This window comes from Lichenostomus cassidix, chromosome 2 (assembly GCF_008360975.1).
Source record: "Lichenostomus cassidix isolate B80296 chromosome 2, HeHo_3.0, whole genome shotgun sequence".
Lineage (NCBI taxonomy): Eukaryota > Metazoa > Chordata > Aves > Passeriformes > Meliphagidae > Lichenostomus > Lichenostomus cassidix.
The window spans coordinates 77,225,322-77,252,909 of NC_139482.1; the positions used below are offsets into that span (position 1 = coordinate 77,225,322).

At 40.3% G+C, this 27,588-nt stretch overlaps 1 protein-coding gene across 4 annotated transcripts in view; it reads right to left on the reverse strand.

The window, feature by feature from the left end:
• The window catches only part of BASP1 (brain abundant membrane attached signal protein 1), a 50,334-nt gene that overhangs the window by 20,958 nt on the left and 1,788 nt on the right, over nt 1-27,588 (reverse strand). Inside the window, exon 1 of one of the 4 annotated variants that reach the window (XM_085052109.1) lies at nt 12,708-12,729. The exons of 2 other annotated variants lie outside the window; for them this stretch is intronic. The gene's annotated coding sequence lies outside the window, so the exon portion shown is untranslated. Of the gene's footprint in view, nt 1-7,197; nt 7,317-12,707; nt 12,730-27,588 lie in introns of those variants that run through there. One more of the 4 variants, XM_085052111.1, reaches the window with a different exon arrangement.

Sequence of the window (27,588 nt, forward strand, 5' to 3'; positions counted from 1 at the left end):
ACCCCGTGAAAGAAGCTGAAATTGACAGAAGTAAACACACTTTTACACTGTGAGGGAAGGGAGGAGAGGGACAAAAGAGAGAATAGAAAGCTGGACAAATGGATATATAAGAAATCTATCCTTCATATATTCAAAAAGAGCAAGAATATTTAAGAAAATTCTTAAACGGGTTGACAAAATCCACACTTCCAGTTTAATCTAGAACAGATAGAAAATAGTTCAGTTACTTAGCAACATAATTTTTTGTGTTTTTATTTTAAGAGATAGCTGAAATTGGAGGCAATAATCTACATCTCTAAGACTACATTTATAATTGTTCATATTGCTACAGTTGCATAAACTTCATTTATATGCTGGGAGTGATTTCTATGCATGTTTTCTATGACAAGCAGGGATCATAAACAACAGTTTTCTGTCCTTCACTCTCACTTATGCTATATGCCACATTTTGGTCTGTAGAGTACCTTTCATAAATTACCCTTCCCCTTTACTTACAGTGCCCCTTCACTCTTATAAAATACAGCTGTCAGGGTCTTCAGTAACAAACAAAATTCCCAAATTCTCTCACTCTCCATCATCTTCCTGTCTATTACACTGCTTACAACATCACAGGGGTATTCTGTGGAACAAAGCTGCCTTAAGAGTATAGCTGCCAATATCTATTGACACAGGACACTTTAAAATGAGAATGTAGTAAGAGACAGAGTTCAAGAATTGTGCACTCAGTCCAGCTGGAGAACATACAAACATCTTACAACTGTCTCATTAAATGAGTTCAGGGAAAGGGCATTGCTAAAAATGAAGAACAAATGTCTTGATTTACAGATCTACAGAGCATTTGCTGCAGTACATTAAACAGCAACAGAAGTCGTTTTTAATTCAGCCTCTTTCTCTGAGAAGCACATAATGACACCACATCACTGCTGCTAAGGAGGAACCCAGAAATAACAAGCACAGTGTAAGTCACTTGTGTTACCTTTTACTTAAAGCCCATAGCAGTAGAAGGTGATGACAGCAGAATGGTTATGTACAAAATATTGCTGCAGTTACTGCAATCAGGACCTTCAATCCTTGCCCTCCCTTTCTGCTCATTGCCTGTCCAGCAGCCAGGAGATGCTTTCAACAACCACCAGGTTGCTCAATGCACTGCATGTCACCAAGTTTAAGGGACTTGCTTATAAGCAATAGGAGAGAAGATCAGAGACTGCACATTTATATTTTCACAGTAGGGACACACAAATCAGAATACTGATTTTACTGTTTACCAGTAATAACCAACTGGTCCATAGCAATTGTACTGGTTGTTGAATAAAGGTAGTTTGTTGTCTGCAGTATTCACATACCTCTGTGAAAGAGCTCTGTGCCAGGGCAATTGCTACTGAACTGCTACTCCACTCTTCCCAAAGATGCCTAAGCAACTTCCCACACATTTTATTTCTCTGTTACTGCAAAAGGCCAGGCAGTACAGAGCACACAGCCCAAATCCCACTTGGATGGATGTGAAGCACTGTCAAATGCATCTGCCACGGTGAAACCAGGTCAATATGTCCACAGCTGATTTGAAAGTGAGCAGCTTGGATTTTAGGATTTTGGGAGAGGGGCAGCAGCTCTTTTCTTTTAGGCACAGCATTAGTTAACTTTCTGCAGCTAAGCAGACAATCAGAAAAAGACTCACAGGATTATAAGGATCATGTATCCATGGTGATTTTAATAAGAAATCTTACTTGCAGTAGAATAGATAGAAGCAAGAAACAGAATCAGGCTTCACGGATGATTTATTTCAGTTCATCTCCTAGGAAGTAGAATGTTACTGGTTTGATTTGAAGCCAAAAATCGTAAGCCTGGATCAAGTTCCTGAGGTTTAAACTCAACCATATTCTGCTCTCAAAAACCAGGACACTCTGGCTGTCTTTATCTTGAATATACCAGTTCTTTTTGGTAAATTGCTTATAATGTTCTGAGCCAAGTTTTGACAGTCATGCTGTGAACATTAATTACATCAACATAAGTATCTTACTTTAACTGCGCTGTTTCTTTTCCTGTACCTTTCTGACAGAGCAATATTTATGGTGCTTCTGTTCCTTCCCAAGGCCACCAACATTTAAGAGTGCTCAGATAAAGTAGCTTAATACACATATCCCTAATTTTGTAAATTCTTCATCCTGGAAAGAGCAGGAATTTTGCTGGATATGTCAGGATGTTGTGTAGGAAAAAAAAAAAAAGAAAAAAAAGGAAAAAAAGCACTAAACAGTTACAACTTTTATTTGTATCTCTATTTAAATTACCGTGTTATTACTCCCTGCAACTGATTGCTACATTTTCTGAAACACATTAAGTTCATTGTTACTGTTTATTTTAACAAGCTTGACTATCAAGCATTTTTGAATTGCTCACCACCACCATGCTCCCTGAGATGCAACACAACCAGAACATGTGGATTCGCAATACCCATGGGATTCTGAGTCTAAACAGTCCAGCTGCAGGTGTGTCCTGAGCAGTGAAGCTATTTGTGATGCTATTCTATGCCCATTTGGTTTCCCCTGTTGTCTACAGCTATATTTTACTCAGTGTCCTTGCTCAGTCAACAAAGCAGAATTTGATAGAAAGACTTGTAAGAAAACAGAAAAAAAAGACCTGTTTGTATTGAGACTGACTCTGTAGGAGGGAGATGCCATGGTTAGAATTTTAGGCCTGAATGAGCTAAGACTGGAATGGAAATTGTGTTAAGACTTCTGAGAAAAGTACTCTGACAAATGGCAAAGCAGCAATGAAGTGTTTGCATTCCTTTTGCAAGGTCCGGTAGCTCTGTTCCCATAGCTACTGTATGTTGAGATGGATGATGTAGCTACAGCAACAGAGAGCCAACATCCATGTTCACTGTAAAATTCCTAAGTTGTTACTTAATCCTTCTTTTACCTCCCTGCAAACTTCTAAAAGAGGAAAAAAATAGGATTATCTTGTTCTTTGAATGAATTAAAACTTTGCTAAAAATATTAGAATTAAACGACCCACAGCAGACAACTGGAGCCATAAAATGCTTCCCTGATACAAGTGGCCTCATCCCATAATTCCCCTCCCACACCGACTGAAGACCATTGCTGTTTTGCTGAAAGAGCTGTCTCTGCCTTCCTCAATGGGTGATGCTTGGCAGTCTGCAGCTCCTGCAGGTCCCACTATATTCAAGTGCAGCACACAGTCATGTATAAGCCAATCCTTCCATCGGGTATATTTGATTTTTTCTTATCTCCAACCACCCACTACGATTTTGAAGATATTCTTCTACTCAGAAAATCTGGACTTTTTCACAGCAATTATTTGCCTCCATTTAACAGTGCTAGTTCCCAACATAATAAAAAGTGAAATATTACATCAAGCACAGAAAGTGTTGTTTAAAGAACATTTTTTTAATATTCCATGTTGTTTGCCATGTGATTGCCAACTGGATAATGTTTGGTGAGCCAAGGGCATATTATTTTATAAGTATGTACAACTAAACAGAAAATAGTTTAAAGTTTAACTCAATATAATGATTTCTGCTTTAACACTCCAAGCCAAAAACAAAGAGCCTAGGGGGATTTATATTGGGTCCTGAAGAGGAATAGACAGCATAAGCCTTTATTTCCTAAGGGCCCCACACAGAAATATGACTTATCATTGCAAAATGCCAATGTGAAAATACCAGGAAAAGCCAGCACCTTGAGCTCTACTTAACTTTGCTTCAATGTCCTATTTAAAACTCTTTTTTTTCTAAGCCACATAATCTTGGCCAAGTGGTCAGTCTTTGCTAGAACTCTAAACGGATTAAACAACCCTTAAACCCTCATATAGCATAAATTAATCTGTAACTGTAGATTAGAAAAGCACGAAAGCAGTTTTATGTTAGAGTCAACCTTAAAATATTCTCAATAAAAAAAAACAAACATCCTCACTGCTCAGAAATAATCACACAAGAGTTCATAAGGCAGCAGACTCTCAGTGTAAATATTTAAACTTTTAATAACAAGATGTTTAGGCAAGCTCATAAATCCATGTGTGGCATAACTACCCAACATCTATGTTGACGTTGCTAATTTTGGTTAGTATGGACAGAAAGAAAGCTCAAGTAAATACTGCAGAGAATTTTTTTTCCATACCCTGTCTTTCTGTCAGGACAGAATTGCTAAGCCTTGCAGAGTCATTCAGTTAATGTCAGAATAACTTTTTTCTGTCTGAAAAGGTACAGCACAGGTAGCACACATGCAAAGTTATTCCTTCAGCAAGTGTTATTGGTCAACAGTTTTCCATTTAAGAAGAAAGTAAAAAAATAGTACAAACACAGCCCAAGTTTCAGCATCTTCAGGGGAGAAGGTGACCACTCAGGCTCTGAGAAATTACCACTTTGTAGATGAGGCTGGTGTGCTTTTTCCCTCCTCCCCAGCATTACAACATATCTTTCCCACAGCCTGGGGCACAGCTTCTGAAAGAGGAAAGTTTCACAACAGGCGCCGGCAAAGCGGGGGTGCACATACCACACACCAGCCTGGGACGGCAGAAATGGTGCAGGAAGTGAAACTATCGTAAATTCACAAGTTTTCTAATATACAGCTGAATATAGATACAATCTAGCTGGAAGAACAGCAAAGTAGTTGATAGGGCTCATGCAATGCAATGCAATGCAATGAGAGACAGAAAAACTCGGACCAAAGAATTTGTGGGGTTTTAAATCATTTTACAGGTAGTCAAACTAGCTGATATTCCAGGTGTATTACATTTTGCAAAGTAATTTTACAAATAAATTCTCTTTTTTTGCTTTCTTTTTTTTTTCTTCTTTTTTTTCCCCTTTCCTAACAAACTGTATGAGCTTTGAGCAACCTAACAAAATGAGAACCTTGTAGGTCACCAGGTCATCACTAACCCTGGTGTTGTAATACCTTTGAAGCACTGCAGCAAAACTCATTTAAACATCTAAGGCTAGCTATCAGGTTGCACTGGTAGAGTCCTCAACATCTACAAATTTAGGATGATTGTAGGCTCTGAACTAATTAACAGCAGAGCAGGAGATAGGCTGCTCCATACAAGCTCTGCATACAAGCAGGCATTCAGGCATGATTGGAATTCCAATCAGAACCAGGAAAGGCTTCCTAAAGGCTGCACAGAAATGTTTGCCACCACCCTAAAAGTAACAGTTCTGAAGCCAAAAGAGTAGGAGATCATCAGCATTTTCTTTCAACACTGGAGATTCTACCTGCATACCAGGGTAGTGTGAAATGTGTCTGGTACAAGTCTAAGCAAGGAGAAACAAGGATTCAGAGGGCATTCTGCTGCTTCCAGACCTAAACACAAACAAGTTTTCACCTCAATTTTAACATCAGATTCTCTAAGAATGAATGATCTAGAAGATCAGGACTTCTTCAAGCTGCATCTATTCTATGAAAACAACTACACATTTTAAGGAACTGGGTTTACCTCACTGGGATTTGGCTTGCTTTATTGCCTTCAAAAGAATTTGACACAAAAATCCCCGTATGACAGAAACAAAGCCACAGTTCCAGAGAAAGTTAAGTTTCCTTCCTGCACACTGGCCACCACAAAGGGATAGACGGGAACTCCAAATGAATAGAATCTTTTCAATACAGTGACAAACCCAGTAAAAGTGAAGTGCAAATCTGCAAAATTATTTGCTGTGGGATTGTGCTGGACATGCTAAAAGCAAGGAGTACCACTTCTTTCTGAAGGACACATGGAAATAACATCAATAAATTGGATTTCAATGTCAGAATGTTGGTATGGAGACTAACTAGTAAGGAATGAATTGTAAACTGTCAGCATCCACACTTCCAAGATAGAGTTTTGTGTAATATAAAACGAATATAGAAAAATAAATCCTCCAAATTCAAGAGAACTTAAAGTGGCACGCTCTCATGACACCAGTCATTATTAAAAGCAGCTGTGGTGTTTACTCCACTGTACACAATAAAAATGCCAGATCCAGGATTAGATTTCTTCTGTTCTTCATTGAATTTTTTCCTTAAATTTTACATACTGATTCCTGGCATGATTTGAAGGCGTCCTGCCTATATGAATTACACATTCTGGTGTGTTCAGCATTAAGCAGGGCTTTCTCACAGGAGTGCAATGGACTTTTATTGCAGCAACAGAGGCTCAGAACAATGATCTGAATGAAAAAGAAAGTAACACATCACAGACACAGTCAACCCTATGACTTCCATCCTGCATTTATTTTAAGAAATACAGTAACTTATTCTACCCCACCTGTGGTAGGAGAAAGGTGTTTTACACACAAGAATGTCAGTGCCTCAGCATTATTTGATAAATATTTTAAAAGCTTCTTAAGCAAGCAACTTTCATCCTCTGATCAGTGTGTCAAAAATTAAGCTTACATAAATGGAAACGAAGATTCAAGTATAAACAGCAGGTGATCTGCACCCATCCAGTAAAACTAGCAAGAGTGTTAATCAGTATTCTGGTGAGGAATCTGCAAGTGAGAGAGGCAGTATGGAGGATCATTCCAGAGACCACCTCAGTAGCTGTGACGTAGTTCTAAAAAAGTTCACCATTTTAAGTGATTTAGCCTTCCTGAGTCTTCAATAAAGAAATGTAAAATTTTTAAGTACAGCAGTGATGTGGACAATATTTATTCAGTATTATTTTTTAAGGAATCAGCCATGTTGTCGTGACAAAAAGAGATCTTTATTCAGACATCCCCATTTTATATATTCTTTTTTCTGTGTGCACCAACAGATTAGAATAGAAAGTCTTTAAAGAGTCAAATGGATGTAAATAGAAACTGTTTACAGTGAGTGGTCTAAATTGACTGCAGGAAAACTCATTATTACTCAGTGTTGACAGTGGTAGCCATGAGGTGTTTCAGGAATGGGAAGGAAAAGAATTGGGATTTGCTGATAAGGGTGAAGTCATTCATGTATAAGAATGTATTCCAAAGGCAAGATGCAAAAGTGATAGCTGAAATTGTTCATTATAGAGTGAAAAACATCTTAAGAGATGACAGCGGGAAAAGGTTCATAATAGATCTAGAAGCTGTCAAGAGATGGCTGGTCTGATATATTTTCTATGCTTAATCTGTATTTGCAAGGTAAAAACTGGAGAGCTTCATGGAGCAGAGCAGGGCTGAGCAAATTCAGGTCTCCCCACAGGTCTGTGAAACTCTGTTATGTAAGTTCTTTCCATTGTACATACCTCAATTATTCACTACTTCCAACATACCAAGCACACAGGAAATTTTCTCTGTACCCAAATGAATGTAGTTGCCAGCTAAAATTAATTATTTTCTCCAGCAAAGGAAGTAATCCTGAGATAGAGACTTCTGCTTTGAGGTACTCATTTGCACCTCCCACTTGCTGGGGGAGGTTGAGGGGGTGTAAACTACCACAGAGAATTTCTTAACCCATGAGAGGATTTCAACTCAGTGCAACTGAAGTTGTGGCTGATGGTCAAGGAACAAAAAGAGCTCCTTGCTCACAGATGTGCTGCACTTGTGCACTCAGTGGGTGCCTGCTGGGCTCCACTCATTCCTAGAGCCTGCAATGGAAAAGCTGATGCCATAAAATTCAAGACATGTAAGAGAGGATTTAAAATAAACCCAAAGCAAGGAAGGGCCAGCATTTTGAGATGCTGCAAGTACACAAAAGAATCACTGCCAGCTGGCAAGCTGGTGACCGTGTAGGCTGCCAGAATAAACTATCCTGTGCCCTGGCGCAAGGTTCTGGCAAGCTTTGCAATATCTGTTGGAAGTATATTTCCCGTGAGCCTTGGCAGCACCAGGCAGTCTCTCACCTAATCTGCATCAAGGCAGGAGTGAACACAGGGAGAGGGGATGAAGGAGAACAGATGAGCCCAAAGGGAAGCCTGTGGTCAGTCAGAGGTCTGGGACTACCTTGCAGCATGTGGGAGGACAAGAAATAGAATTAGGATGGGAACTGACTGCAAGAAAAGCCATGAGATCCAAAGACATCCAAAATTTTATGAAGTATTTGGGACAAAGATGAGGAAATGGCATAAGAGGGATTCCTAACGGCAGAGATGGCTATGCCAAGAGTTAACTAGTGAGGGTTCAGCACAATAAATCAACATATTTAAAAGAAGCTGTTGCTGCGATAAGGAATAGGACAACTGTGACAAACTGTAAGGGCAATGTCCACAGAGCAGAAACACAGAAGGCCCAGACAGGGGAAAATCACCCTTTTAGGAATGGGAAGAGATGAAGTTCTGGCCTGAGAGCCCTGGGTGAGAACAATCTTACCTACTGTGTTTTGGTTTGGAAACTGGGAGGTGAAACGGCTCAAGGGGAAAGAAGATAAAGGAGGAAATAAAATGTTCAAGGTAGCAAGGCAATTCTTCATTCATGCAAACAAATTTTGGTCTGTATTCCAAACACTTTAGAGAACAAGCTCAAGTACTTGTGCCTACTTGCTCCCTTGAAAAGATTCAGGAGGTCCTGGAAACAGCCAGATTGGGTCTGGTACTGAACAGGAGCTAAAACCACAGAGTTTTGTACAATCAAACTTCTCTCTGCCAAGCCTTTTTCATCTGTGTTTTTTTCATTCCCATTATCTGAGCTAATGAAGAATTGTCCATTATGTTGGTCCAGCCCCAAAGCAGTTGCCCAAGAGGAACAGAGGTGAAACAATTTCCACTACTGCAAAAAACACACATATTGGCAGACAGCAATGGATTAAATACAAGCACAGGGTTCATCTGTTTTTCCATTCACTCAAATATTTAATTCTATTAAGGTTATTTTAAATACAGGGCTCTCACTCACTACTGTACTGCGATATTTTTTGAAGTAATTCCAGAATATTTTCACTGTGCTGCTTTTTTGCTGTTTTTCCACTCTAATGTGAAAGCCACACACACACACAAATACCTCAGTTTTAAGCAAACATGTCAATTCTTTTATGTCCTCAAGGACTTGGCAAACAGGCAGATTTTTCAAGCAGAGGAATGGCCAGGCAGCAGCTTTTGGGTTTATGGACACAAAGGCCAGTGACATAAGGCACATACACTCTGTATCACAACTGCCTGCTACTGAGTTTTCACAGTGGGTCACTGACTTGATTACATAAATAGTGAAAAGAAGAGATCAAACAATTCCCAACACAGCCAATCTATTAATAAAAGTCTTGTTGTGTATGAGAAATCAGGAACTGGCAATGCATAATCTAGGAAAGTTCCGGGCTTAAAAGACAGCACAAACCCAAATTTGATGTTACTGGCTCCAGTAAAGTTGGCTTAAATCAACTTTCATTATCTACAACTTTTTTGAAATATGCTCAGCCTCACTGAACACCTGATATTTAGGATTCTGACCATACAAAGAGGAAAGGCAGTAACTTTGAGAACTTTTTTCTAACTCACACTTCTCATCTTTACTTTGCTTCAAAGAAATCCTCAGATCATTTTCACTGCTGTCCTATCTGACTTATGATAAACATGTCCAAGAACGGTCAGCTAGTTATCTTCAGTGGGTAATTAGGAGCACTGAGGAACGTGACTTTCTCCATCAATGGTAGATGTCAAGGCTTTTTCATTTAGGCTTTTAAGTTTGCTTCATAAGCTACTTGGAAAGAAGTACAACACTACATTTTCAATTTTTGTAAAACCAGCTGAACAGAGCAAAATCTTTTATGTAACCATGATGTGTTTCAGAGCACTGCTAGGTCTTTGGTGTAAGGACCTTCACAGACAATGAACCAAGACTTCAAAACACCATCTAACACTAGCAGGTAACTGTAAATGAACTCAAATAGCTGGTAACCACAGCTAAGCTACAATCCCCTACTAAGACCCAGGCCACACTGAAGAGATAAAAAGAAGCAACAAAATAGTAGGAGTTAAAGCATCTTCTGTAACAGTTAGTTGAGTATCTTAATCAGATTGGTTTGTAATGATTTATTGCTCAGCCTAGGCAATTCAACAAAGAAGTCAAGGTTTCATTTGTGGTCTAGGAAATGAAATTTCAGATGTCAATGTGTAGCTATCTTAAGACGTAATAACATGATACAGGTTTCCTGGAAGCACGGTAAGGGAATTGTAAATTGCACCACACTTTGTCAGAGGGAATCCTTAAATAATACCTGCGAGATACCCTGTGCAGTCCTGAAGTGCTCCACGATTGTTGAGGTAGTAGCTGGTTGAAAAGTTAAATATACTCTGAGTTTTGCTTTATGCTTGATGTGCATGATATCCTTCTTCAGGCTGCTTTATGTGTTGTTCTGTGCAAAAAAATTGGGCTATTTGTCTGAAATAGAAATACTCCATAGAGTGAAAAAAATGTTTTCATTTTTAATTTTCTTTTAAGATGACATGAGGAAATTATTTCTGAAGCAGTACAAGTTACATGTACAGTTGAAATGGAAAATAGAAACAATGTTCCAAGAGAGAAAGGAAACAGCCTCAAAATACTAAATGAATTTTCCATGCATTGCTCCATCTGACCAGTTGCATTACTCACACCATACAACATGCATTGCACCTTCTCACCTCCCAAAACTGTGCATATTTTAGGCATGAGAAAATTAAACCCGTGCAAAATTGAGAAATTGCAAGCCCCTGAAAACAGGTGTTAAACAAGTCTTATCAATCATGCTTGTAGCAGAGCTAAATTTGGAGATCTTGCTCTAGCTTAAACAGACGTTAGTGAGTGATTTGTCTTTGACATTCAATGTTGGGTTTTTTTTATTTCACTGCTGGAGTACTTCATAGGAAAAATTTCTGTACAAAAATTGTACTTGTTAGCTAGGACAACGCACACAAGCCAGTTGTTGAGGCCAACAATACCCCTGGAGCAATGCTTCAGCGCTAGACTGCGGAAATAGCAGAGCAACCCAAATGAACCCAGAACTTCAAGGGAGCGCTCTTTATATCCCTCTAATTGGGTGGACACATCAATCCTTGTTAGAGCACCTCAGTGATTCATTTGTTGTTTACTGAGGCATGTGCTGGAAGAGTCCACTGGCATGCCTTTAAGGGTCACAGAGAAGCCTCTTCCATTGAAATTAAAAATCTAGTTGTCTTTAGCAGCTTTTTAATAAACAGGATTTCCATTTGGCCCACATTAGAAGCTTGCTTTGTTGAGATTTAGAAAGAAATGTTTGTCCTTGCAAAAGAGCAGAGGGAACTCCTAATATTCAGATTAGACTTCTGCAGTGATTATGTATTATCAGCACTCGAGTTTCAGCTCAAAATTCATATAGTTTCTTCCTTGTCTCAAGAAGTTCTTCTCAAGGAGTCACCTTTCTTCCTCTCAGAGGCAGCAGCTTTTATACCTACTGGAGTCTTTTTAACAAGCAGATTTTCACTCAGACGTGCTAATGCAGGTAAGAAGCTGAAGCATTCCAGCACCTCATCAGGCACAGGTTCCTACAAGACTGCCTGCAGCACCGATGCCTTGCCTGGTTTTAACACCAGCTACACCAGGTGGTGGTAGTCATGTGGCTTCCCAAAGCATGGCGTGGGCTAATCTTTTGTGCTTTCACAGTGCTGCTTGCATGGTTTCTGCAGATTGCTGAGCTCTGTGCCGCCACGCAGGTCTAGCATGTACCTTGAGCTAACTCAAAACTACTGGTGCATCGCAGAACCATCACAGCAGGGTAGATATGCAATTAAATTCACAGGCAGAAGGAGAAGGAAGCAGGGTTTGGTGCAGCAGCACAGTTGTGCAGCTTGCCCCACAGCAGCAGGGGGCAAGCTCTCAAGCACAGCTCCTCACACCCCCAGTGCTGGGAAACTTCATCACCAAGAAGCCACGTGGCATCATCCTTGATGGCTTTTAGTATTTATATCAGGGATGATATGCTAGGCTTGTTATATATATACTTGTTATCTAAGTTACATCACATTTTTTAGAAGCTTCATTCCTTCATGAGTTTCCTCAACATAAGTTTGCCTTACCAAGCAAAACCACTAGAAAACAGCGGTCAGCATCCTGCTCCCTTTAACAGAGAAAACACTGGTTTGCTTTAACCTGGATTTATGCTGGCTATCTGTGCTGAAGGAACGATACTGTACCCATTAACACTTGTAGGGATGGATTCAGTCTCTGAAGTGCCATTGTGTAGTGTAGATTTGTAGAAATGTGCAAATGTAAGGCAGCAGGATCTCCATCATTACTGCCATCCCTCATGTTGCCTTTTAGTAGTTACTCAGCTTCTTAAGACTGAAGTTAAGAGGGTCTGTTAGATTTTACAAGCATTTTTGAAAAGCTGTGTATGCAAAAAAAAAGCTTTATAATAAAAGATAAAGCTGGTATAATGACCACTGATTTTTTAAATGTTATTTTTGTTCAATTTAATTCAATTGAAAAGGACACCTACTCCAGGCAAAGCAATACTGAGACTAGTAGTGAAACATGCAGTTGGAAGGTAGAACTATGGGGCACAGAGCAGTATAACATACCAGTGTCCACCTTAGTGGAAGCAGTAGGGCAAAATACATGTGAAATTCTACTGGAGGTGGTTAAAATTCTCAGAAGGTTAAAATTAGATCCCTCAGAGCTTCCTCATGAATGTGGCTGTGCTGCTGCTGTGAACAGAGCCAACTCCTGCACATCTAAAGCTACCAAATGCATGATGGACAGACTCCCACTTTTATGGCTGCAATATAAACAAGCAGAAAGCTGCAGATCTGATGGATGAGGCTCGTCCAGCTATTCTCCACTTCCAGATAAAATCAGAAAATACATTTACTTGCAGTTGGTTTCTCAAAAATCCCATCAATAGGCCTTTCTTTTTACTGCATTGCCTCAGGACATGGTAGAAAAGACTTCTCCGGGAGTTTCAGTAGGCAGGAAGTATCCAATGAGTTACTGCATGAAAAGACAATATGATTGCTGGGCTCACCTCATAAAACACAGCTTTACACAAGAATAGCACACTTACCTCGCTGTCCTGACAAACTGTCTCATTTTTGGCTAACAGTGCTAACTTCCCCTCCCTTGAGCAAGCAGTACTGCTTTCCTGCAGCCAAATGGCTGCCACAGTAGACATAAATACAAAACCCCCGTACAAAATGAAGCTCAGATTTACAGCCGTTTCATAAATACGCCAAGTGAGAAATCATAAATTATGCTGAGCAGCTTTCCACCGTATGAGACATTTCAGAAAAAGTGTTAAGTTCCTGTTTACGACAAAAAGGATTTCTTAAGCCAGTGTAGCAATTTGTTATGTGCAACATGTTTTGATTGGTGCTTTACTGAACTAATTCTATCAAGGAGTACAGCCTGAAGTCTTGACGATCTGTTTTGTAGTGGGAATCAAGAATTACAGATGAAACAGTCAAGTTAAAATACCCTTTATCTTTTGAATAAAACTATGAGTGACTTTGAGATTAAAAAAAATAATAAATCAAAAAGCAAGAACCCAGCAACTCCTTTGAAGAGGTCATGAATATGTATTAGTAATTAAATTACAGGCCCCTTGATTAAAACTGATGGAAATCCCCAATTCCCTCCAACCAGCATTAAGCAAATACTTAGAAACTTGAAAGTATGAACCCAAGTTTCCAGTTCAACATAATAGTTTTATAATAACAACCTACTCACTAATTTAATTATTCAAATCAAAAGTCAGTATAAAATAAGAATTCAGTGAGCCTTCTGTCACTCTTCTGTAATGCCAGGATCCCAAAATTCCTTGAAAGGTCTGGATCCTGGCCAAGATACTGTAGTGTCGGATGGTCAGAGGCATCCCTTTACTCACCATAGCAGTCTCCTCACACCTGAGTTTTACACATCAATCTTCACTCAGATGTAAACCAAAGGACTGCATGATAAACCATAAGGGTTATTCCTTACTTTAACAGGAAACTACTTTAAGAGACTGAAAAAAAGCAAGCTCAAGATTTGAGTCAGTCTTCATTTACACAAAATGGATGTGGATGTAAGAGATGCAGACGGTCATTAAAGGTCACAGCCTGAGTTAACTCAGTTCTGATTTCCCACACTGGCACTCCCTTGCTACACATACAGTGGTCTTTGGGCATGTTTAGCCCTTCATGACTGAAGTAATTCACTTACTATATTTCAAAACAAATGCATTTTATTGGAAGACTTCACAATTGTGTTTTAAGTGCAATTATTTTTTTTATTTCATAATGTGGTGTTTCCATGTTCTAGTCATAAGATGAATCATTTTACAAATGTGGGTTTAGATGAAAAACATGCTCAGATGAATAACATTAAAAATCTTTAAAATCTTGGAATGAAGGTGTATTTAGGTGATACAGCTAAGCCAAATGAAATAGCTTGCTGTGTCAAGTGGGACAGACCCACTGCCTGCTCCTCTTCCCTTGCAGCTGGTCTGGCTCTTAGCTGAGCCTTGTGGGAGGTGATTCAGCTCACTGAGCTGTGAGGAAAGGAGCCCAGCCAGAAAAAAACCAAAACAAACAGGGGAGAGCATGAAGCCAGCCCACCCTATGAAGCTGCTGATTCAGCTCAGCTGTCATACCTGCGCCCTCGAGATGGACATATCTAACACCATAGATGGGATTAGTTCTCAGATAAGAAAAAAAATCACACACATTGTAATGTAAATTTTGAATTTTCACACTATGATTTTTGTCTCTAATGTAAAGTAGTGGGACCAGCTCTGTGGGGAAGATTCATGCCAGGCATTTATTTGGCAGTTGGGGACTTGAACATCTTCCCAGTAACTCCTACAAACAAAATACCGCAATACAGCATAAGGAGTACATATTTAATTATGAATTCAAACAAAGACATTTTCTTTACACTAGAACTACATGGTAAAAATCTGTACAGTCCCCCAAAAGAATGGTGTTTATGGCACTTTTATGTAAGCTTTCACAGTTGAACAGGCAACAAATTAGCTGCCTTTGCTTAAAGAGAGTCACTTTTTCTATAAAAGATCATGTTTCAATTCTCCCCTGCCCACTTTAGGCTTGAACCTGAGCTTTCAACACCTCAGTGGGGCTCAGACCAGAGATGTTCTCTTGCCAGTTGGTAGTTTGTATAGCACGGAGTAGCCAGCACCCTCAGTAGACGCTGAGCCTGACCCCGAAACAAGACAATAGTCTGCTGAATATGTCTTGTTGGAGACAAGACTAATACCCCAGCTGGAGTCAGTAAGAGCAAAGGTTTGCATCCTGACTGTCCATGTTATATATGTCTTTCTTTAATTAACGCTAATTAGTCCATAGGCTTTGTGTAATATTGCATGCTTTAGGTCTTAAACCTAGATACTCTTATAAATTGTACTCTTCATTAAGTGATTAGTTACCTTACAGTAGAAAATGGAAGTTATTTTATTATCATATAATGTTTGGAGTTGGAAGAGACCTTAAGGGTCATCTAGTTCCAAACTGTCTGTCATGGGCAAGGACACCTTCCACTAGACTAAATTGCTCAAAGCCTCATCTAACCCATCCTCAAACACTTACAGGGATGGGGCATCTACAACTTCTCTGGGCAACCACCTGTGCCTCACCACCCTCACACCAAAGAACTTCTTCCTAATATCTAATCTAAATCTACCCTTTTAATTTAAAGCCATTCCCCCTGTCCTATCCCACATGCCCTTGTAAAAACCCCTCTCCTGCTTTATTGTAGGTCCCTTCAGGTACTGCAAGGCTGCTCTAAGGTCTCCCTGTAGCTTTCTCTTCTCCAGGCTGAGCAACCCCAATTGTCTCAACTTGTCCTCCTAGAAGAGGATGTTGCAGCTAGTAGTCTCAAAAACATACTCCAATCCTGAAATACAAACCTGAGTGTTGATTTTAAAATTCATGTTTATTTTTCTTGGCCTGTCTGTTTGTTAGAGAAGGTTTCTGTAGAAGAGACTAATTATGTCAGCCATATCTGTCTGATAACTGTGAGATACTTCTCTACGACAAATCAGACCAGCTCTGAGTTTGAACGTCAGCACGCACATTATACCTAAAGACAAAAACTGTTTTCTAGGATTTATCAGCCTGTAAATGAAGTTCCAACATATAATTTTTAGCCCTTCATCTTGCTTACCTGTTGCTTGCACTGCAGAGCTCCAAAAGGAGGATGATGAAACAGGCTTGGTCGGGTTACTTGTGGACAGTTTTTACTAAAACCAGATTAACCACCAAAACACAGCTGAAGGCAGCTCTGCTGCAGGATGCTGACTCAAGCCTAGGACAAGCAGTGAAATCCCCACAACCACTCTAACCCACAACCTTCATTCAACAGCTCCCACGCAGAGATGTACCGCAGGGAAGAGGGCACTGCCTGTGAATACACTGCTACACACTCCCTACCTACCCTGGGACACGCTACTGCACAGTACTACACGAATGCATAACCCAGTGGATGAAGGGCACACTCCTTTTCCTCACTGCCACAATTACTAGGTCTGTTCTTTCTCATGTACAGATCCATATGCTGAAAAAAACCATTCCATTTTGCAGTATTTTGTGACAGTTTATGTGAGCTTATTAATATTAATATGACCTAATGCCAGGGATTTTGTTTCCAACTAAAACAATACCAACCTAAGGCATATTGTTTTCTGACCTATCCTCTCAATGTTAAAACTGCACTGCTGCACACACTTACCTTACACAGATTAAAAAGATAATGCCTCTTCCTCTTCAGGCAGTAGAAAACTCGCCTTCAACACCGATACTATTCAAATTAACCTACCACTGGTTTCTCAAAGGAAGCAAGGAGAAAGACATGCAGAAAAGCAAACAGATGACAGAACACTGGGATGTAATGCTCTCGTAAATGCTTTTGTACTACAATTGCAAACACAAGCAGTGTTTTATATACTTTTATATTTATATCTGAACATCAATCCCAATCAGTGCTGCCCACTCAACCATCCAAATTACAGTGAAATTCCAGTGGCTCACAGTTCTGACTTTATTAGTGCAACTCAATTAGATTCAAATCTGATACTGATCAACAACATGCACAATACCAGAATCAAGCCCACCACTCTAGTTCTGCTCCTAAACACTGCTCCCTCTTGGAAAGGCTCACTTCAAAAAGTGCCAACACACTGCTGTGCACAACTTGACATCCATACATTGCTAAATAACCTAACAATTAGCAGCTAAATGAAGGTGAGCATTCCCTCGTCTCTAATAATACCAAGATACGGGCAGCTAGCCAAGAATCTGGTACATTAAACAGAAAAACACAGGCAAAATCTGCAAGTGCTTCTTGAGACCACAACACTATTTCCAGTAGGCACATACGGAAACTAAATACCTCTTAGGTTGCCCTCAGGTAGGAAAAGATTGATTAATTGATTGATTGATTGATTGACTGTTTTCAAACACATAGTCCAAAGTAGCATGGACAGCCCCTGGTATTGAACCAGGAACTTCAATGGCAGCTGCCCACCTGTACATATAAAAGACAGATTGCACAAAGATGTCTGTTCAGTGAAACATTACATTTATTCAAAACCGTTTATGAATACACCACGGATTTCTTTAGAAATGAGCTTAATTTATATCACATTCTAAGATATTGTTATTATACCATTAAGTTTCAGCAACCATGTGTTGAAAACGTGCGTATAGGCTTCTCCACTCATCTGTGGAGCAACCCAGCAAACGTTTCTGCAGACTATGGATCAAGTAACGAAACACATCCTAGTGTCATATCAATCAGAAGTACGCAACTGTCCCCAGATGCAGTCACAAAATTTCATTCTGGGCTTGAAGAGTAACGTTTTCAAACATACACACATGATTACTTATCACTATCTTGAAATAAAACTTAGGAACTAAAAAGCCTCAATCATTTCTGTAAGCTTTACTCCCCTTCTTGCACATCAGCCCCAATTTGAAGAGCAGCCTCAAACTTATAGCCCATTTAAAGAATTCTGTCAAAAGTACTATAGAAATCTCCACTTAACAGCCTATGCTGTTCAGCATCAATAAATTAAATAGCCTCTTGCCAGCTCCAGAAAAGCCCCATTTGTGTATTTCTTTCTAGCATATACCATGACCATAAAGCATCTTAATAGAGGGTTCCTCTTTGGATCTCAATATTAACAGAGCTCAGACACACTGCCAATAAATCAGTACACTTGGGAAGGATTTTGTTTCAACTGAACTTATTTCTCTGCACTCAAGAACTAACTCACTCCAAAGGCTCCCCATGTGCCTGATCACACAAACCACAGGACTGAAAGATACCTCAAGAGAAGTCGAGATATTTCCTCTTCTTGCCCCAAGGCAGGATGAGTCACATTTAAGTGATCTCTCAATGGTTATTTCTTACTTAGTCTTAAAATAATCATTCTCTTCTTTACACTGCACAGAACCAATGTGTTCATTCTTCCCTTTCATAGGTCCTGTTTGATCACTCTTATTGTTTACATGTGCATCCACTTGAACAGGAGCTCTCTTTTATGTGGCATATGACCCATGCAAGTAATATTTTTAAATGTTCAAAGCACGATATATGAAAGGAAATTCTTCAATGTCCATTTTAGGGTAGTTAAAAGCCAATTTATTCTATTCTGGTTCTAAACACTTAACACAACTAGGGAATGGACCCCTGTTATCCTTGTTTTTCCTTTCTTGTCAACAAAATCTTCTTAATGGTAATTCTGATCACATATTCCCTACAACTACCACATACTCTCTTAGAAATTATTCCACAGAGAAGGAATTTTTACTATTATTTATTCATTAAAAACTATTCAAATTATTTTAACTCTGGTTACTGACCATCTGTCATCTGTTACAGAGCAAAGAGCAACTATTTTCCTCATACAGTCCAAAGTTATCTACCTGAGCAGTGGAAATCCCATCTCTTGTGTGCAACTGAGTTACTCGCTTGTCTTTAGTGACAGAATACAGAAAAATGACTCCTTGTTTCCATGAAAGGCTTTAATGTGACTGTAAGCTGTGAGGTGTATTGCTAACATAAAAAAATATTCCACCATTTTAGTTAAGATGAGCTCTCTCTATTTTTTATTTCAGATGAAGGTATTCCTGGCTATGGCTCTGTAACTTTGAAATTCAGTCTCTTAGAAACCATGAGCAGATTTAACCACAAATAGCTAAATGTGCCTAGATACATGAAGTTATATTTAACTATCTCCCTAGCTAATTAGATCAGGGGACCAGGATCATATGGCTAGATTAATTAAGATAAAACAGGGCATTTGTAATAATTATGTTAGTTATTTGGTCTTCTTTCCAGAGCAGGGAGTCAACAAACATCATTAGTGCAGCAGCCAATGACTGGCACTTCCAACCACAGATGCAGTCTCACCAAAGCCATTCTGTTTGCAAGACAGCCCAGAAGGCTCTCTTGGACAGCCTGATTTTATTTGTTTGCTTTAAGAGGAGCAGAGGAGCTCCTTCCCAGGAGGAAACCCTAAGGCAGCCCAGAGGTGAGGTTTCCAGAGACAGAAGGGTGAGACAGGCAAGAGATTCAAGCCAGGAACATGAATCTTAAAAAAAAAAAAAAATCCTTAAAATGTTGAGGATCAGGTAGCAGACCCACAGTCAAATTCCATGGGTGTTGAAAAGGAAGTTCAGGACTAGGGAGGTCTGTGGGTTTTTGTTCCAATGCACAAAACTTCTGCGTAGTTGAAACAAATATTAGTATTCAAAACTTGAAAGGGCAGAGATCAGACTGTGAATAAACTTTATCTATTATTTTGGCTCTATCAACACTGCAAGTTTTCTCTGTGTAAGGAGTCAATTAACTAGCTGTAATTCTAATGAAAACAATGTCCTTTGAGGGGTTTTTTTTTGGGATCACAATGTACAGCAGATGATCTAAATCAATACCCTTCAGTTCCCTAGCCCCCTACTTTGGGACCCTCCACAGCAACCAAAAGCTATTTTGTTTCTTCACTCTGTAGCTACAAACTTGTCCTTCAGAATAAAAGGCATATATATTGATCATTGGGAACTCACTTGGCCTGAACATATTCCTCACCTTGATGGCATCATAGCGAATGTCCATGGCAATCACATTGATGTCTCCATCATTTATAGATGTTATGCTTTATTTAGACACAATTAAAATCTAGAGCAATTAGAAGTGGATCCAAAGAAGGGTTTTCTTTAAATGAAACTAAGGCCAGTATGACTGTGACAGCTACTGGCCTTTATGCAATATGCAACCCAGCACAGCCTCAGCTTGACAGACAAGCTTTGTCTTCTATAATAGCAAATGTTTCCCCTAAAACTGTGTTCTGGAAGGTTTTTCAACTCAATAATGCAGTTTAATTATGAGCTTGCAGCAATTTAATTTTCTACAGGAATAAAACAAATCTAGCTCTTCTTGAAAATAAGACTGACAATTCAAACTATCACAGGAGGTTTGGGTTTGCTGGTGGATTTTTTTCATTTAGTCAAGAGCCACTTTTGCTTAAAACTAACACAACGTGTAAAAAGGAAAAATTTCCCCCCCCCCCTTCAGTCATCAGAGGAAATCACATTAATATTTCTTCAAGTGGTAAGAAGTTTAAAACTGTTGAATGCTTTCAGCTGGCAGAGCTCCAAATTCTCCATATTGTTACAGGATTTGCATGAAACTTTGTTTAAGACCAGGTTCTCATGTTGATATGATCTCACTTCAGTGAACATCTAGATTTGGGAGCCATATGCATGCAAACCATTGGGGTCTACTAGCACTAGTTACAGAGTTTAAAATTAAAGTTTTACATTAAGTGGTTCTGTACTCATACCTCTGCTCATTACATATGAATGACAGCACACAATTAAGCTGATGACATAGATCTTCCTGTGTTGGGTATGTCTGCTAATGCACACATTGCATGTTACTGTGGGATTATCAAGGTGTTCCATTAAATAGGCTGAGTTAGTTCATGGCTGAAAATATGGACTTCTAGAAAGGTTAAGCAAGAGAAATGGAAACACAGCCACTATGATAATTCATTTTAAATACAGATAAGTGATCTACAGGAACATGGCAAGGAAGGGTACAGAGCCAAAGCTACATAAAAGATCATTTGAAGACAACAAAACTTTTTTTAATGGGACACGTTAACAAATATGGACAGAGAAAATATGGTACATCCCAACAGGTTAGTATAAAGTTTCTAACAAGAAAGCATTTAAAGTCTTCTTCTAACAAGAAGCATTTAAAAAAGCTTCTTCAGCCAAGAGAAAATGTGCCAATGAACTTGTTTTTTAAGTAGAAAGGAAATAAAAGCTGCTGAGATAAATACTTCTATTCTCAGCCTGTAAATTTACTGCCATTGTTCCACAGAAAGCTCCTGGACAGACTTTTTTCTGAACCACAAATCTGTCAGTGCAGAACTTCCTTCATTCTCTATCACCTCGGTGTTTTAGATGGTGAGGCACTTGGATGTTCCTCACAGGGTCAATGGCTGTGGGAGAGCACGCAAAGCCAGCTCATTTCCCTCAACACCATGCTCCATATATCAGCTCCAGCAGACATGGCAAGCATTTAAAGACACAATATTTACCCTGCTTCAAGCATTTGTCATCTGTTAACTGATATGTTTGCTCCTCTCCATAATGGCTTGGTGACAGTGACGTTCCAGGAGATGTTTGCAAAAACACCTGTGGGTGACTTGCAATATAGTTCAAATCCTTGGTAACAGAAGGTACCTCAGCACTGAAGGTCCCTTTCAATCCATTGTGCCCTAGTGGATTGTCAATACAGTGTGTTGTTAGTCGGGAAGGAGACACCATAAGGAGTGTCTCACCACATTCTTATTGCTAGCAGCACCAATAATTTCTTCATGTATCTGTCAGTCACCAACTCATCCACAGAAGAGGATGACAGCTGAACTTTTGGTGACCTAATAATCATTCTAGCGCTTATAAAAAAATACTGTAATATTAGTTTCCTTGAGCTCTGTTGAGGCTTCTACTGACTATTACATGAACAGGAAAAGAGTACACTCCAGTGAACTATCATATTTCAGTGCACATGGCAGCTTTTACTTAGCTTGGCTCTGAAAGTATTATTCATTAAGGTAATGTCATCCGCTCAAGGCAACTGGATGGAAAGCAAGGGCCACTATGCAGAAAGCTGAATGTTCCCCTAGATATCACTAGGGAAACTAGCACTGAATAAATCATTAAATTGCACAATACTGGTGGAACATCAAGTGGCTACAAGCAGCTTAAAAGGTTTCTGCTGATGCCTCTTCACTGTAGAACGGTTTTCTTCCAGATGAAGATCTCCAAGGGCAGGAAAAGAGAAAAGGGAACAGCATAGAGGAGCAGAGAATGCATAAGTCCCTCTTACTAAAACTCTTTCCTGTGAGTAATACCAGATCCTTCAGGAAAATAGTATCTTCAAGGACAACTTTTCACTCTCCTTGAACACTCCCATCCTGCATGCAGCGTTCTAGAGCTATCAGAAAGCTCTTAGCTATGATTGCTGGAGTTACGTAGAGCATGTGGGAATTGCAACAAGGAAAGGGTTTCCACATTTCCACATTTTCTTTGTTCTGCTAACTTAGGCATTTGAATAACAGGTTTAGGGGCTACCGTGAGCACTCAGGTACCCCAACAAGGCTTCACATGTTCCTAGTGAAAGCTCCAAGTGAAATAAAGTTACAAACCAACAGTACTCTCCTATATCTAAAGCAAAGTGTAGAATGAAAGAGCCTGGAAAATCTGGCCTGATTTTTGCATTTTATGCTCTGGAGAACTGTCTCCCTCGCTCCACAAGGCTTGTAGATCTGAAAAGAAAAGCAATGGCCAACACGCATCTTTCACCCTCTCTTCAGTGACACCAGCTATTCCCAGTGTGGATTACACACTCACTGGTGCAGAGTTCACCTGCAGGGCTGAGTGATGCTGCTGGAGGAAAATGAGCCCCACTCTCTCAGCACATCTGGTTAGGAAACATGTTGGTTAGAGCAGCTAGCGCATCTTCCCCATTTGCCTCTGTTTTTCTGTTGACAGCAAGAAACCCAGAAGAACTGTGTTCACCATCTCAGGGCTCACTGAATTTGCCTCCTCCCACCAGCTCGGCACAATTAGCAGCAGAAGTCAATCATGCACTTACCAGCACTGGCTAAAATACAGCAACTTTGCGTACTGGAAACTTTGTGTAGGAAAGGGAAATGTAGAAATAACCGGAACACCTCATCTAGTGGTGGCAGGTTTCACCCTGTCCTTTCCCAGACTCTTGGTTTTACACCATCTCTAGCCTGTTTTTGTTTTTGTTTTTGTTTTCGTTCCCCGCTAATGACGCTTCACTGCCTTGAGGAAGGATGATTACAGGAAGCTGATGTAGCAATTCTCTGGCTCCAGTCTATCTCAGACAAGCACATACCAAAGTGTTCCTCATGGTGTTACTCTCCCATGGTGATTATGTGTTTGCAATTGGGTTTTCACTGTTTTCTATATCCTGATTTGTGCACGTTTTGCATGTGTTCATCTAAGCTTGTAGTAAGACAAGAGAGACTTGCACCAGTTCTATTACTGTCGATCCATTCTTTGTTTTGTCTAACTTTGCTTCATTTCTTCTCCATAGTTCAGCAATCATCTTAAATTTGTCTAGCAGATGCACACCTACAGGATCCCGCTTTATGACCATTGACTTCATCCTAAAATAGTTAATCACGTCAAAGTGTAATTTTGCATATGAGCCACTCCATCACCAACCAATCACACAAGGAAAACAGTAACAACAGAAAGAAAGCAAGTTCAAAAATTATACCCAGGATCTGTCTTCCTGAAGGGGTTGTGTTCTACATCCCACAGAGTATTTAAAGACTATTGAGACAAGAGGAAGCCAGCAGCCCCCTGATTTTACTACTTGTAGATTTAATTTGCATTTGTCATGTGAAGTCATGATGGCATAGATTTCTGTCATTAAAACTAATCCTTGGGAAACTTTGTCATTATAGCTACCAGGCTTTTGCCTGAAGGAAAAGGTTATACTTCAACATTGCATTCATATCTTCTTCATGCCAAGGCATCAGTAGTATTACAATCCCCATCATGACATCATCCATCAATTAGCAAGAGGTAGGTGGCAAAGGCCCAGTCTTATTACATATTCAGTGTTGTATCCTTTATAAGGACTATAGGTTTCTAATCAAAATCAAGCTCCTGCTATCAGTCCTGTGCTTTACATGAATCTCATGGTGCTCTGAACAACTGCTAGGGCAGTGTACATAAAATAAAATCTTCTGAAAAGACGTTCAAATTCGTAAAGACACAAAATCCCTGGATCAGCAGATCATAATCATATGTGGCACCACTTACCAGGCTAAAATCTAAACTATGCAACATGTGACAAAAAAGCATGTGGCTTTCCCAACACTATCACACTGGTGGGGTACTTGGCAGTCTATCCCCAACAAGTCAAGCTACTTCATTCCTATTCTGCAAAAGACAATACCAAACACATCAAAAGAGATCAGTCTCTGACTTATTTCCTAAGACAGAAGGGTTTTATTAATAAAACTGTTTCCTCAGAGTTATATTCCATTAACTGTATTTAAGAGGGAATTACTACACATCTTGCTCCCAGGCAAAACCTGACCATTCCACATGTGTTACAAATCAGTATCTCTTTGCATTTATTGGTGTGCTGAAGAAAGTCAAAGGATTTATTTTCAGATTCTGGCAAGTCAGGAATCTTTCATGTTTGAGGAATCACATTGCTATCAATCTATTTGTATTTTAAACTTATGAATTTTCATACCAAATAATCAATAGATACATTTTTATATCAACCACATTTCTCCATCTTGAAGTAAGAAGCTTAGGTGGCATCACGATTTTAGGGAGGAGAACTGTAAAATACAAGATATTGTAAGGAAGACTTTAAAGATCTTTCCATTCTGCAAGAGGTTTCCCCCCTTCTTCCCCCTGCATATTTTTTTAATCTTGAAAGCATTTCCTACTAATGCATGAAACCCCCATTATGCTGCATATGGTTTCTATTATCAAGTCTATAATGCTTTCAGGAATTTCTTTGATTTCTCTGGTTGTTACCTCATTCTTTTCATTCCTGATTGACACAGAAGCAGCAACCCAAGCCATTCCTAAGTATCTTTCTTTAGTTATAAATCAGTCTCTGTATTTCTGTAGCACACCTCAGAATGGCCTGCCTTTACTGCCCTTGTATGACTGAAGGTAAGGCCTTGAATATTGGTCGACTATTACACTCTTCATTATATATTTGAAGAGCATCCAGTTTTCTCACTTGAACAATAAAAATGTAAACATTAAATTTACATTGCACCCGTGGAAACTACACTTACACCTACATACCTAAATCAAGATGTGCAAATGTGTACGTAAAACTGCAGAATACTCTTCATACAGATGGGACCAAAAAAAAAAATAATAAAACCCAAAAACTCCAAACACAAACAAACAAAAAAACCTTTCCAAAAATCTTGTTTTCAAAATTAGTGGAAGATCAGGTTTCCATGTCAGATTTCCAAATAATTACCAGCTCAATGGTAGCTGAGCATCTGAAAATGTAGCCACACAGAACTCTCCCAAGGTTTCATGGGAAGGCTTGCTTCTACCCTGCAGCCAGGTTTTGTCCCCCAGTGCATGCCATCAGGCCATAGGTGGGTGGTGGCACAGGGGAGGAATTTAGCATTGTTCAGATGGAAGCTGTGGTGTAGGCAGGAGGCTCTGCTGAAGGACTTCATGGTTCACTGCACGGGGCAAAGCTACCAGTGGAACACAGCACAAACAGAAGCAGCTTCACTTGGAAAATGCCATTTATTCCACAGAGTTAATTTTGAAAGATCAAAACACAAATACTTAAGGACTACAGACAGCTCTAGAGACGGTTCACAAATTACGGAGGTTGCATAGTCTGTAGTCTCAGGGTAAGGCTATGCTCCAAAGGTATGCCACTTTCTGAAATAAATCAGTCTTGTATCACCATGTTGCTTCAGAGGGTGTTGCATTTCAAATGCAAAGAAACATGGAAGGGGATGGGTGGGAAGAAAAAAATTTCACCTGATCATTGCTTCAAGCAATAACTTGAACAGTAATTTTACCAGTTTTACCCTTTTAATGTTGATTTTAACAGGATATGATACACTCAGAAGTTCAAATCAACAGAAAAAAACCGCTGCATGATTCCTTTCTGGCAGCTACATACAATTTCCCTGTATTACACAATCAGCTATTTCATACAAGAAACACACAAGAATAGACAGAGCCACCAAGAATTTCCCAAGGTTTTGTGTTTATTCAGTCCACAGATCAGAGTTGGTGCTCCCTGGCTAAACTGCAACAGCCAGACAAAAAGAAAACAGTCATTGCATACAATCCAGTGGCAAGGAAGATCATGAAACAAAGCTTCTCCCTCATATGAAGTTCTGTGAGACAATGAATAGACAGCAAGTGCACAAACCTGTGGTCATGTCCGTGCTTCTTCTTTTTCCCTTACCCCTTAAGGTTGCCCAAAATTCTCAAGAACACCCTGAATACAAAAGGATTGTGTTGGACAATCTCCCCTGGAGAGAGCAGCAGCAGCAGATGCCGCATCTTCCCTCAGTATGGCACTCCCACCCCACACTCTCCCTGGCTTAATGGGGAACAACTACCCAGGGAAAAAACCCTCAGTGCTTGAAGCCTAGCCACCAGTCTAGGTGGTGCCTGGCAAGCATCTGGCAAGCAGAGAGGGGACATTTAGACAGATTTTAGGGGTCTGATGGCTTCTTCAGAAGAGACCTTAATTGGAAACACTGGAAATACCAAGTAATTGCTATGCAAGGGGCCTTGGGGTGTATGTTTTCTAGTGAATGTTCATCACCCTCGAGGGGAAGCAATAAAATCCACTACCATCGCCTGTTTAGGAGCCCACTGGCAATATTCTTTTGTCAGCTTTAACTCCAGCCTGAGTAACATCAGTTGTCTCTGTTCAAAAACTGTCATTAGCTTCCAAAATTATGCATTTCAAACAGGCTTAAGCATGTTCCTTCTAAAGAGAAATGTATATCCGAATTTTGGACAAGAGCGGGGAAAGAAGAGTGGCGAAAAAGGAACCGGCACCAACGCCAGCATCGAGACGCAACAATTCGAACAAAAGAGATTTCAAGATGTCGCACTAACACGCACGCACACAATCTTCCTCTTGATAGATCGCTTCCCCTCGGCAGAGGGAGATGCTCCAGCAGAGCGCCCGGGCACGCAGAGCACGCGTGTCTCCTAGCCGGAGCCCGGCAGGAGCACGTCCCTGCGGCGTGCCTGCTCCGCGGGGCTCCTGCTGCGGCACGTACGCCGCACCCGCTGCGCCCTCTTTGCCCAAAGGGACCCCCGAGCGACCCCGCACTGCTGCAGAGGGACCCCCTGTCCCCCATCTCCTGCCCCCCACCTATCTCCTGCCCTCCAAGGCCGCTCAGAGAAGCGGGGGAGGGTGCTGGAGCCCGGGGCGGGGAGCTCTGGGGCACCCGCGGCCGCTCGCCTGCCGCCGACCGAAACCCGCTGCGGGCGGGAGGGTGCGACCAGCACGGCTGGCCTTTCCCCCTTCCTAAATGACAAATTTTGTCCCGGTGAGGTGAGGGGGGCACCCGGGCGGGGGGGCACGGATCCTCTCCGCCATGGCGCACAGTAACAGATGCCAAAGCCAAGCCGGACGCAGCCTGGGGATGGAGGGGTGCCGGGGCGCGGCAG